The following is a 14,060-nucleotide window of genomic DNA, read 5'->3' on the forward strand; positions in this document are numbered from 1 at the left end:
TTTGGTTTTGTCTGGGTTATTTTACTTAACGTAATACATATTGTAATATGTACTTCTAGATTGTTCATTCTCTAGTATCTTATTCTATTTTTTTAAATTGTCCAATTAAGCTTTTAAAATATCTTGTAGTTATCACTTTGTGTGTTCTGTTTAAAAAATTGTACATGTTCCAATACCACAAAGATTTGCCACCATGTTGTCCTCTAAAATGTCTAAGTTGGCATTTCACATTAGGCTGTTTAGTCTGGGTATAATTGATTCTGTACAGGATATTGTGTAGATGTCCAGTTCTTTTATGCTTTTCTCAAATTAAACATGCAAATTACCTAATACCATTTACTGAAAATACGCGTTCTTCTCTTTTGGAGAATAGCATAAGTCAGGTAACAGCAGATGAGTGGATGGATCATTTTCTGGAATTACTTACTTCATTGATTGGTCTGTCCTCACAAAAGTGTTTTCTTCATTACTAAATCTGTATAATAGGCCAAGGTATCTGGCCATGTAGCATGTGACTTTTTAAAATGTATTCTCTTTCTTCAAGGTTATTTTTGCTATTTTTTGTGCTTTACTTTCTGAATCAATTTTACCATGAGGCTTCAAAGTTCTGCAAGGAAGGAGAAAGAAAAAAGAAGGAAGGAAAGGAGGGAGGAAGAAAAGAAACAGGAAGAAATGGCAGGAGAGAGAGGAAAGGCGGGAGGGAGGATTTATGTGGGCTTATATTGATTTTATGGATCAACCTGAAGATTTTAGACTTTGCTGCAGTGATAAATCTCCCACTCCATGGACAAATTTGGTATCGGTTTTCACTTATTTACTTATTTTACAATTGTCAAATTTTTCATGGGTTCCCTGCTGGCTTAATGGGTTAAGGATTTGGTGCCACTGTTGTAGTGTGGGTTCAATCCCAGGATACTTCCGCATGCTGGGAATAAATAATCAAATAAATAAATAAATAAATAAGGTGTTAAATTTTTATACCTGTGATGGCTTAGATCTTTTTTGTTATATTTATTCCTAATTTAGGTTTCTTTTTTGTGGTTTTATAATTGTTACAATCTTTCAATTTTATTTTCTAATTGCTGTGAGTAGGATGTAGAAATAAAGTTGATTTTTCTAAAGTTTTGTATCCAGTAACTTCACTAAATTCACTCATTATTTTTCGTACATTATGTATAGATCTTTCACTGTGTAGTTAATCATAATATTTACCAATTTTTTAAAATGTCAGTTTCTAATTTCTTTTTTTTTGTACCTTTATTTCGTTATCATGGTGAAATAATTACTATGTCCAAATATATTCTGACTATTAATGGAGAGACTGGATCTCCTAGTCCTGGGATCATTTTCAAAGGAGTAGATTACAGTGTTTCAGTGTTGCATTAGATATTTTATGTAGATATTTTTGTTGTTGTTTTGAGGTTGAATAGTGTAATGTTAACATCCAAGTAAAACAAATAATTACCTCTGTGGCAGCTCATTAACAACTGGTAACAAAGGGCAGTCATTGCACCAGAGCTTAAAAAAAAGATCCATACAACTGGGGACCCCTCCACAAGGGGATGCAAGTGGTACTCATATTACCAACAGTCACCCCAAGAAATGCAAGCAGCCATATCCACCCTCCTGCAGGGTGAAAATTCACTATACTTGTAATGTAGATAAGCTACATTGTCACTGGAGCTTTGGATCCAGCCATCCTCCCAGACATGGTAGAGGTTGACCAAGCCTCCTGAGTAGGCATCACTTTAGCTGGCTTAATAGGTGGCTTGACTGGCCATATCATAAGCCCGTTCCACCTCCAGGTCATAGGAGTAACCCATGAACCCATAAGCATGCACAGATCTAGAACCTACAGAGAAGTCCACCCCCCAGATCCAGTTTCCTTCACTGTCCATATAGTAGAGGCCAGGGCCTCTCTTACCCCAAACACAGATCATGGTGCCCATGGACAGCCCCATGCCTTTATACTGATACACCATGTTGGCAAGCAGCTTGGAGGCAGCTGCTACTGAGATGCATCCCTTGTTTTGAAGCTCATAGATTCATCACTGCTGAGCCAGGAACCTGCAATTCACTGCACCTACAGCCCCAGTGGCCAGCAGGTACAGGCTGATCTCTATCACATTTTTGACTGTCTGGGAGGCAATGTAGGCAACTGCCATGTCCCAGGAGTCTGCTGCAACAATGACTCCAAGGAGAATCTTGAAGGCCAGGATGGTGGTATGGTGAAGCATTTTGATTCTCGGCTCCTCTGGGACACCCCCACTGGGCACTACCAGGCTCAGTCCATTGCCAGGGTACCCTGGACCAAGGTCCGGCAGATCCACATGATCCCCTTGTCTGTAAAACTGGTCCTGGTTCATGGCGAGTGGCATCTCTAACATGCTGGCCAGCAGCTTGTTTAGAAAAATCCAATGATACACTATATTTATATAATATAAATATATAATATAATGTATATATATATATATATATATATATATATATAATGTAAATATAATGTATTTTCACTATCCTAAAAATTCTCTGAGTTCTGCTTATTCACCATCTCCCTAGATGTAGAAATTTGTATGTAATTATTTATAAAATTGTTTTTGTCTTTTCTAGCCTGCTAGACAGCTTATTACAAATGGATATTGAATTTTATTATTAACCTATTCTAATGTATAATGATTTTAATTACATTGATTGATTTCTAAGTGTGAGATCAACCTGTTATTCTTGGTTACATATGGTACCCCTTTGAGTGTATCAAAAATTCTTAAAATAAAAAAATGTAACATACAAAGTATTGGTGTCTTAAGAGTACAGCTCAGTATATTTCATATTTGTATATATTGGTGTAACTTATAGAGAGTCTTGTATCTTTCACTTATTGTATCCATTTATTTTTCTCCTTCTTCTTCCCCTTCACATTCTTCTCCCCCCTGCCATTACCTCCTTTCCCTCACTTCTTATAGAACACATTGTGTGAGTGCTGAATGTGCCGTTATGTATTGATCCATAATATCTGGGCTGTTTTTTACCTCCCATCTATAATGAATACATGTGCCAAGACAAGCTATTAACTTATCCTCAAGTAGACCTAATCACTCAGGAATGGAATTGCTGCATCACAGAGAAGGCACAATTAAAATTTAGTATTTACTGCCCTTATTTTTCCAAAGTTTTTATAGCAACATATATATGGTCCATAAACAACTGAAAGTTTTAGTTTCTTTATGTTCATATAAAATTTTGAATTGTTTGAAGTAATTTTTCAGTAAAACTCAAAAGCGAAAAGCTATCCTGGTGGGTGTATAGTGATATCATATTATAATCTTAAATTGCACTTAGCTAATAATGAATAATTTTTGAAACATATTTATGCATTTTTTGGATATTATGACACACTCTTTTGTGAAGTGTTTTGTCAGGCATCTTGCCTTTTTTTTTCCCTTAATAAGTTGACTTTCTGGATCATACTGATTTTAGAAATTAGGCAACCTGTTGTCTTTTTGTTTCATTTTTTACAAATTACTGATACCAGTACTTTGTAGGGTGCAAGTGTACCAAATATACTCCCCCAGGATTTCCTTTTCACTCTCCTATGGTGTATTTTGATAAAAAGAAGTTTTAATTTTGGAAAGTGATGTTATCCATTTTTTGGTGTTATAATTTTTGCACCCCATTTTGGAAAATTTGGCTTGTCCCAAATAATAAAGATGTTAGTTTTGTTTTTCTTCCAGGGACTTTGTGACTGTAGCTTGCACATATCTATTTATGACACATCTCAATTAATGTTTACATATATTGCAAGTAAATGACAATGGTCCATGTTTTACATAGGAAACCTAATTGGACAAGGTCGATTTACTGAGAATCTCTTCTTTCCTTGTTATATTGCTGTGGAGCTTTTGTTTGAAATTATACAGGTGAGTCTGTTAATTGAATTTACTTTCTTTTGTTTTATTGTTTTTTTCTGTCCATATGTGCATTGATGACACAAATGTTAAAATAATCTAGCCTTATTTAAGGACCTGATATCTGCTATTGGAAGTCCTCTGGAATCCTTCTTCTACTAACATATTGTCCTGACTGTTCTTGATCATTTCCATTTCCATGTAAATTTTAATACTAACTTGAGTATTAAAATGTGGAATTCTGATTGTTATTGCATTAAGTATATGGGGTAATTTAGGCACAAATTACCTCATCATGTTTATTTCCTCCAGCCAAATGTATATTGCTGCATGCATGTCTTCTTTACTAATTCACTAGTGTTTCCATAGGTCCTAACAATGAAGTCACACAAGTTGTTCCCATGTAATTAATTATTTAAAATTGTGTTTTTTAACCTGTTTTATGCTAGTATTATAGCAAAATAGTTGTGTTTTTGTATGCTGAACTTATATCTAGCAATGTTGCAAAATTCACTTTCCTCATGCGAGAAATTCTTGTAAATTCTTTTGGACTTTTAATTAGTACAGTTAAACCACTTGCAAACAGTTACACTTTTTTTTTCTTGTTAAGGCTGCACTTGTGGCACATTGAATTGTCCCAGGCTAGGGGTCAAATCAGAGCTGCAGTTGACAGCCTACACCACAGCCACAGCAACACTGGATCCTTAACCCACTGAGTGAGGCCAGAGCTCCAACCCACATCCTCCTGGAGACAATGTCATGTTCTTAACACACTGAGCCACAATGGAAACACTGAAAAGAGTAACGCTTTTATTTCTGTATCCCTATATTTATAAATGTTCACATACCATAATTTATAAGAAATCCAAGATGCCACCAACACAGAGGAGAGAGGGTTAAATTGTCACTAGGCAGATTTTTTTTTGTCTTTTTGCCATTTCTAGGGCTGCTCCTGTGGCATATGGAGGTTCCCAGGCTAGGGATCTAATCAGAGCTGTAGCTGCTGGCCTACACCAGAGCCACAGCAACACGGGATCCAAGCCACATCTGCGACCTACACCGCAGCTCATGGCAATGCCGGATCCTTAACCCACTGAGCAAGGCCAGGGATTGAACCTGCAACCTCGTGGTTCTTAGTTGGATTTGTTAAGCACTGAGTCACAATGGGAACTCCCAGGCAGACATTTTTGATATAGTATTCATTGCTATATAAATGCTCAGGACAAAGAACAGTACTGCCATCCTCTATGTGTCAGTACACCAGTGTGATGGGCACTAGTATTGAAATGTTGGCTAACACACAAAAAACATTTATTAAAACACGTAAGAATGCCTTTTTAGAAAGATTATTTAGTGATATATGCAGTTAAAAAAAAAGGATAGCCTTCAATTGCCAACAATCTACTTGGCAATGTGAAAACAGTGATCTGGACTTTAGTCTCTCGCACTGAAACTTGAGGCAAATCAAAGTTGATAACTGGAGGGATCATCACTACTTGAATATCTATAAATTGAAAACAAGAAATTCTGCCTGCTTTTGACAAATGACTGCCTTCTAATTGTTTATCACATATAATAATTTTCTATAATCAAATGCATTATATGCACATTCTATATTTAATTTTGTATAGGGTGTTTGTGCAGGTTTTTCCATATCCTATGCAGAGAACCCTTTTCTTCTTTGTTCCTCAAGCTGTAGATCATAGAATTCACCATGGGGAAAACCAAAGTGTAAAATGCAGAGGCCATTTTATCAGTATCAAAGGAGTGACTGGACTTGGGCTGCATGTACATAAAGGATAGAGTTGCTTCCACTATCAGGTGCGATCCACAGGTGGAGAACGTCTTGTGTCTTCCCTGTGCGGTGTTCATCCTGAGGCTGGACTTAAGGATCAGTATGTAGGACACAGGACTATCAGAAGAGATGAAACCAAATTAAATGCTGAACAGGTCAGTGTGAACAGCTTGATTTCCCATGTGCTTGAGCATAGCAAAGTTTACAAGGGGAGACTGTCACAGTAGAAATGACATCATAGTCACAAAAGGATGAAACAAATATCTGTATGGTGATTATCAGAGAAACAAAGGCACTGTAAAGATAGGGGACTGCTACCAGCACCCACCATACTCTTTGTGACATAACTGCTGTGTAGAGCAGAGTGTGGCAAATGGCCACATAGCGGTCATAGGCCATTGCTGACAGAATGAAAAGTTCACTAATGATGAACAAAATGAAGAAAGTCAGCTGTGTAGCACACCAATGATAGGAGATTGTATTTCAATCAGCTACAAAGTTTACCAAAATTTTGGGTCCCACAGTCATTGAATAACCAAAATCAATGTAAGCCAGGTATATGAGAAAGAATTACACAGGTGTCTGTAGATGCAAGCCCACCTTGGGGAGAATGATCATGCCCAAGCTGCCCACCACTGATATGGCATAGATGAGGAAGAACAGTCCAAAGAAGGGAGCCTGAAGCTCACGAAGCTCTGTGATTCCCATGAGGATGAAGTCATTTAGCACAGTTTGATTTTTTTTTGTCCATCCAAGCCATTAAGGACAATAACTGTGGGAAGAACCATTGGAAAAGACATTGCATTTCATGAGATCTCATCTGTTAAAAGTTTATTATGCAAAGCCATTGCACATAAGATAAATAACAATCATTTTAGATAGAGTGATTTAAATCAAGATTCATGGATTTCCTGTTGGGCTCAGTTGTAACAAACTCAACTAGTATGCATGAGGACATGGGTTTGATCCCCGGCCTTGCTCAGTCTGCTAAGGGTCTGGTGTTGCTGTGAGCTGTGGTACAGGCCGCCAGCTGCAGCTCCAATTGGACCCCTAGCCTGGGAACTTCCACATGCTATGGGTGTGGCCCTAAAACTCAAATAGATAGATAAATAAATAAATAAATAAATAAATAAATAAATAAATAAAAACAAGACTCACCTCCAGTATAGAACCTGGAGCCAAATTTAGAAACCACTGCAACCTTGTTATGTCCTGGTTCTCATTACAAGGTCTATACAGACTCTCTACAGTTTTGTCAACAATATATCTTTAGAAATATATGGCCAGAATGGAAATGCTGATGTTTTTAAAAATGTTTTTTATTTAAAAGAAATAATTGGGAGTTTCCTGTGGGGCTAGCAAGTTAAGGCACTAGCATTGTCACTGCTGTGTCTCTGGTCACTGTGGTGCTGCAGTTTATCCAAACAGTTTATCTGGCCCTGTGAACTTCCATACACCATGGCTGTGGCCAAAAAAAAGGGGGTTCAATCTAGATGTCCAAGTCCAAAATAAGTAAATAAATAAATGAACAAGAAAACATGTAATTAGTTAAAGTGTAACAATTTTTAGAAAGAATTAAAATAAGAAGTATTAGCCCTCTGCTTCTTGCCCTTGCAACTTTGGTCTCTGTCTCCAAAGAAAATCATTGATAAGCTCATTTAATAAACTTTGATTTACTTGCCTTCATTATAACTCTACATAACTAAATATTATTTTATTCCACTATTTGTGTCATTTTTAAAATTGTGCTCTCATCCAACTATGTTTTTGTGAATTTAAATGTTATTTAATGATTTTTATGATAGAAGGTAATTTAGCTACCTTGCAGTAGACCTTAACATGCCCACTTTATTTCACAGAAATGTATTTCACTTCCTCTAAAAGAGTGTATATGAGTTCCAGCATTGTGTGCTGATTTTTGAAGTTTCTGATCTTTTTCCTCTTTTGCGTATCAGGTAAGCCTTACATCTATAATTTATTCAGTCTGAAAAAGGACAACAGGCAGGCCCTCCAACACTTGCCATGACTGTGGTTATATTTTCCTAGCACACTTCATGAAAAGCAAAAACTTATTAAAACATGTCACTAACGAACCACATAAAATTGTCCAGTAAACTATTATGAATGTACTTATCTAACACACAGAAACATCGCTCTAAAGTATAGAATGCTATTTCTGGGGAATTCCTGTTGTGGCGCAGTGGTTAACGAATCCAACTAGGAACCATGAGGTTGCAGGTTCGGTCTCTGGCCTTGCTCAGCGGGTTAAGGATCCAATGTTGCCATGAGCTGTGGTGTAGGTTGCAGATGCGGCTCGGATCCTGCGTTGCTGTATCTCTGGTGTAGGCTGGCAGCTACAGCTCCGATTAGACCCCTAGCTTGGGAAACTCCATATGCCTCGGGAGTGGCCCTAGAAAAGGCAAAAAGACACACACGCAAAAAAAAATAAAGTATAGAATGTTATTTCAAATGCCTCAGGGGCTGGAAAATGATATCATTGTATGAAGTATAAACATGAAAAAGAGAGGAAATAATAAGAAACAAGCAGAAGTAGCTATTGCCTGATTCATTTGAAGTATTCAAGTTTTACTTGATTAAATATACAGGGACAGGACAACAGATTGTTTGATCCAGATTAAGTCAACTGGACATGACCTTCATACAAATAAGGAATACTTACTATATTTTGATTTGAAAGCTATTCTTATGCCTTTGATTCATCTTCCATCAGGGCTACCTACATCCCATGTTTTGAATGAACCCATTTTAAGTTAAGGAGCATCTTAACATCTACTTTCCTAACTCATCTTTCCTTCAATTTATTAAAAGTCAGGTGCTTCTAAACTTTTATGAAAAATAATTATACAGGGAGTTCCCTTCATGGGTCAGCAGTTAACAAAACTGACTATGATCCATGAGGATGCAGGTTGGATCCCTGGCCTTGCTCAGTGAGTTGGTGATCTGGCATTGCCATGAACTGCGGTGTAGGTTGTAGATGTTGTTTGGATCCTGTATTGCTGTGGCTGTGGTGTAGGCTGGCAAATATAGCTCAGATTCGACCCTTATCCTCTGAAACTCTATGGGCCACAGGTGTGGCCCTAAAAAGCAAAAAAAAAAAAGGGGGGGGGAATACAGTGGAAATTGGATAATGATAAAATATCATATAAAAACTAAATCAAACATTCAAAAAAGGAAAAAATTAAAACATCATTGAAAAACATGACCGAAACTCTAAGTTGCTAAATATACTATATTCTTGGATTGCATGACCAAATGTTATAAAGATGTCAATTCTGCTGAAATTGATTTAATTGCTTAGTGCCTTTGCAATTAAAACCTCATTGGGCAATTTGACACCAACTTAAAATGTATTTAGAAAATGCAAAGTAGGAAGAATAAGTTAGATGCTTTTGAAAAGATTGGCACTACCAGATATTAAATCTTACACAGCTAGGGTTTTTGAGACAATGTAGCATTGGTACAAGGTTGGGCATATACATCAGTGGAACAGAATAGAGAACTCAGAAAAGACTCATGATTGTATACAACTGTCTTATATGAGAGAGGTGGCACATCAGGACAATGAGGACAATCTTATCTACTTGATAAATAGAGTTGGAGAAAATGATTATCCTTATAGAAAATGATGAAATTGACCATATACTGGTCAAGAACTTACCATGAAAATATAATGTTTAAACTCATAGTCTTAAAAACTAGAACTTCTGCAGGTCACTAACTAAATTTAAATTTCAAGAATATCAGAATTTAAATTCAAGAGGAATTTGCAAGATTAAATATGCCTCTTATGATTTACTCTTTCCAAAATTCTATTTACAATATTAACAATGTATTGACCTAAAAGTAAAAATATGCATTCATTAGCACTAACCAAACAAGGAAGATGTCATCAGCAGATATATGTACACATATACTATTTAAAAATAATTAAAAAGTACAAACATTCGTACTTCTCTTATCCAACACAGCTAATAAAGCCACTGGCTCTTATACATGTTTCCATTCCTTATTTTGTAAAATACACGGCATTTTTTTTGGCAATGGCATGATGTGGAATCTCAGTTCCCAGACCAGAAATCAAACCTGGGCTGCAGCTATGAAAGCACAAAATCCTAAATATTAGACCACCAGAGAACTCTCCTTGAAGATTATTTTTTAAAACTGAACTTCATTATTATTAGTTCCCATGATGCTAGATTCTCAAACATGAATGCAAAATTCTATGAGCTGAGTAACACAGTTTGTGTTTTACTTGTGTCACATAACTGGAATCTGTGGAGATGTGTGGGAAGGTCATCTGCCATCTCTTCATACCCCACAAAAGAATAAATTTTCCTATTCACTTGTGATATGTGCAATTTGTAATATGAAAAACAAGAGACTAAGAAGAAAATGCCCCTCAATGCATTTAGGTACATTATGAAATAGGAAAGGAAGTACCCTAGGCTAGATTCCAGGGTGTTTCAGGCATGGCAATTTCACCAATACTAAAAGCGTAATGCAAGCACTAGATTGATAATTCTTCCAAGAACTGAGCTTCTTTGACCCTTTAACGACATTGAATTTAGATGCAGTTTTGGCCCTGCTATAAATATATTAGAAGATACTTACAAGACTTTAACCTCACTATCTATATTTAAAAAATGCAAAGATAGTAGAGGAAAAAATCATCATTTTATTGTTGTGTGGTTAACATGTTAACCTAAGTCCAAAAGCCTATTTTGGAGGCCAAGAAAAGACAATACAGTCTCTTGATGTATGGGTTTGGGAGGGGCAAGTTAGTGCAGGCCACATACTCCACGTTAGCAATGTATTCTCATACCCATATGAGAAGACAACACATATAAATAGGAAAGAATAAATTTACACTTTGGTCTCCATATGGGAGGTGATTTTTTCCTGAATATCTCTTGAGACAAAGGGTAGAAGAAGGCCTTTTCAGCATTTCTAGTTCCTTCTGCATGTGAAAGGAGCAAGTGAGGGAGCTGTGCTGTGGCCTTTGAAGATACTGATGTGGTTCCTCAGCATAATATTGATGGTAAAATGATCCAGAGCAGGAGGAAGAAGAGGAGGAAATGGCACCTTCTCGGATATATATATATAGAGAGAGAGAGAGAGATAGATAGATAGATAGATAGATATAGGTATAGATATAGATAGATATAGATATAGATTTTTTTTTTTCTTTTCAGGGCTTCGCCTGCAGAATATGGAAGATCTGGGGCTAGGGATCAAATTAGAGCTGCAGCTGCCTGCCTATGCCACAGCCACAGCAACACATGATCTGAGCTGCATCTGCAACCTATGATGTGGCTTGCAGCAATGCTGGATCCTTAAGCCACTGAGCAAGGCCAGGGATCAAACCCTCATCCTTACTGACACTAGTCATGTTCTTAACCCACTGAGCCACAATAGGAACTCTCCTTAATTTTCTTTTCAAAGACTATTTTGCATTATTTTGTCTTTGCCATCAACTTTATAATGTGGCTATCACTGTAGCAGACACATCTATTTCCCATTCTTTGTCATTCTTCCCCCCGCCCCCGACCCCATGACTTGACCTACAGCCATGCCGGCATGCTGGTAACTTTCCATTTCAAGAGTTTGGCTTCTCTTCCTGGGGTCAAAGGATCCTGAAATCATCCTCAGACCATATTCAAAGTGGTCTGGAAGTGCCTGAGGTCTGATGTACTAAGAAAAGTGCTCAACTATGAAGGTATAGAACTCAATGGATAAATACCCTAGCTCTTTAACCTTCATTTGGACTATTTAAAGGAAAACTTCAAAACATCATAAGTTGATTGAAACATAGCTGCATACAGAAGATGTGGTACATGTATACAAATGGGGTGTCACTCATCCCTAAAAAAGAATGAAACAATGCCATTTGCATCACCATGGATGGACCTAGAGATGATCATACTATATGAGGTCAGAAAGTAAAAAGCAAACATCACCTCCAGGTGTAATTTAAAATAAAGGATACAAATGAGCTTATTTGAAGAACAGAAAAAGACTCACAGACTTTGAAAACAAGTTTATGTTTACCAAAGGGGAATGCTGTGTGTGGGGATGGACTGGGGTTTTCAGACTGGCATATGCACACTTGCCAAGGGGGACCTGCTGCATAGCACAGAAAAACTCTACCCAATATACTATGATAATTTATACGGGAAAAGGATCTGAAATAGAATGGATGTGTGTACATGTATAACTGAGTCCCTTTGTTGTACAGCAGAAACTATCACAACATTGTAAATTAACTATGCTTCAATAAAACTTTAAAAATATGAAAAATATAGCAGAAATTTACTCATTTTGCATACTTTATTAGCTTTCTTCCTTCTCTTTCTCACCCTCCCCATTCTGTCATTTTTACTTCCTAGAATCTTTCACCAAATAAACATCATATATCCATCATATATAAATATATATATCCTAGAATCACCTACCTAATAAACATATACCAAGTAAACATTGTATCATTCATGACTCTGTCTTCTCTTGTTAACCGAAAGAGGTCACGGATATCTACAGCATAAATAAACTCTGTGGATACATGGTCATAAGAGATAATGGTAAGGTCATGTTCCTGAATCACTGAAAGCCCTGAGGCATAGACACAGCATCAACAACTCTGGCTTGATGATTAGCATCTTTGCTTAGCCAAGATCCTAGGTGGAGCTTTAAAGAAATTCTTACTCCATCCTCAGAGTTCTTGTGGCCTAGAGTCCTGGTATTTAAATTATAACTTGTAGAAACAAGGTTGTTTACTCCTTTCAAAGAACACAATAACAGTGGTAAAAACATATTCTTTCTCCAGAAATCATAGTTATGAAAAGATAATTCACATTCATGGTATAGTGTGTTGAGTCTGGCATCAGGACTAAAACTCATATCCGTAATTTTAAATTGAAGACAGGTCGATAGTTGTCACTGGAGCTATTCTAGTAATTACGCTAATCAATGCCATCTACCCACCTAAAACAAGAAATGCCTTCTTGTTCCCCCGTGTGATTATTAGTCTGATTGCAGACAGAAATTTATGAGTGTCTCTCCCTGTGGAGACAGTGCCCTGGGAACTTGAACACAATTTTGTGGTTATTCTGAAAGCATCTGAGAATAGGAAATGATGTCAGTGATCTTTGCTAATTATTCAGGGTACACTTGATTTCCCTATTGAGGAAATTTCTCTTAAATATGATTCACCTGCTTTCTTTGGTTATTACTTTTAGTGCAACTCCCTCAAATATCTGGATTGAAGTTTATTATTTGTTGGATAGGTGCTTTAATCGCCCACAAATCACTTCCACATTCAGTGTTTTCCACAGTGGCTTCTTCCAAAGTTTTAGGTCTGAAGATAAAGATAAACCACATTAAATATGCCCTACAGTTTTTTTAATGATCCAAAAGTAATATAAACTCTGAACATGTATCTGTTTTTTTACCTAAAATGATTAAATTGAGCTAATTATACTTTGATTCCATACCACAAAATCATGATATGAGAAAAATGAGCAAAATTAATTCACTTAAATAAATATGGATCTATTTCAAGATTTCTTTTATAAATATATTCCATCATCAGTACACAAGAATTTCATACTCAGCACATCCAACTTATGAATATGTACTGTTTTTGCATGTGTTAAGGGATTGCAATAAATAAACGAATCAGATTTAACTCTATAGAACTAAAATTGTTCCACTTAATCCATTATTTTTACAAAGTCCAAATACTGGTCTTAATTTGGAATAGAAAAATGTACTAAACACAATCCATGTCAATAAAAAAAGTTAAAAGATTAAAATGGAAACAGATAAACACAAATTTTAATACAGTTTTTTTAAAAAAATATTAAAGCATAGTTAAATTACAATGTTGTGTCAATTTCTGCTGTACAGCATATTGACCCAGCCATACATATATATACATCTTTTTAACATACTGTCTTCCATCTTGTTCTAACCCAAGGTAGATAGTAGGGTCTCATCACTTACCCATTCTATATGTCATAGTTTGCATATACCACTACCCAAAAGTCTGTAGCAGTGAAAATATTGACAATCTTGGATAATGCTGATGAAACAGTTACTGAAGTGACACCAAAAACTGGCACACACACCCTGTAGCAGAGGCAGGCTGGCTGATCACCAAATCCTTTTTGTTTTTGCTCCTTCTACCACATCTCCAACTTTCAGTTCATTCTACTTCTTTTTTGAATGATTTATTTAAATGGACTTCTTTCATTTCCACGGAGGTGGCTTGTAAAAATATCCTTTGGTAAGCAGAGATGGCAGGTGTGACCTATGACTATGTAGACAAGTGGAGGTGATGC

The 14,060-nt window shown here is 36.4% G+C and overlaps 2 pseudogenes; both read right to left on the reverse strand.

Annotated features, from left to right (window-relative positions):
• Positions 1 to 1,580: 1,580 nt before the first annotated feature.
• On the reverse strand, positions 1,581 to 2,390 carry LOC100621627 (proteasome subunit beta type-5 pseudogene; annotated as a pseudogene).
• A 3,132-nt stretch (positions 2,391 to 5,522) lies between these two features.
• Positions 5,523 to 6,438, reverse strand: LOC110259003 (olfactory receptor 8K3-like; annotated as a pseudogene).
• Positions 6,439 to 14,060: the final 7,622 nt, after the last annotated feature.

Source organism: Sus scrofa, chromosome 2 (genome assembly GCF_054392235.1).
Source record: "Sus scrofa isolate SSC_HxYL_T2T_F1_AM1 chromosome 2, Sscrofa_HxYL_maternal_Yorkshire_Landrace_v2.0, whole genome shotgun sequence".
NCBI lineage: Eukaryota > Metazoa > Chordata > Mammalia > Artiodactyla > Suidae > Sus > Sus scrofa.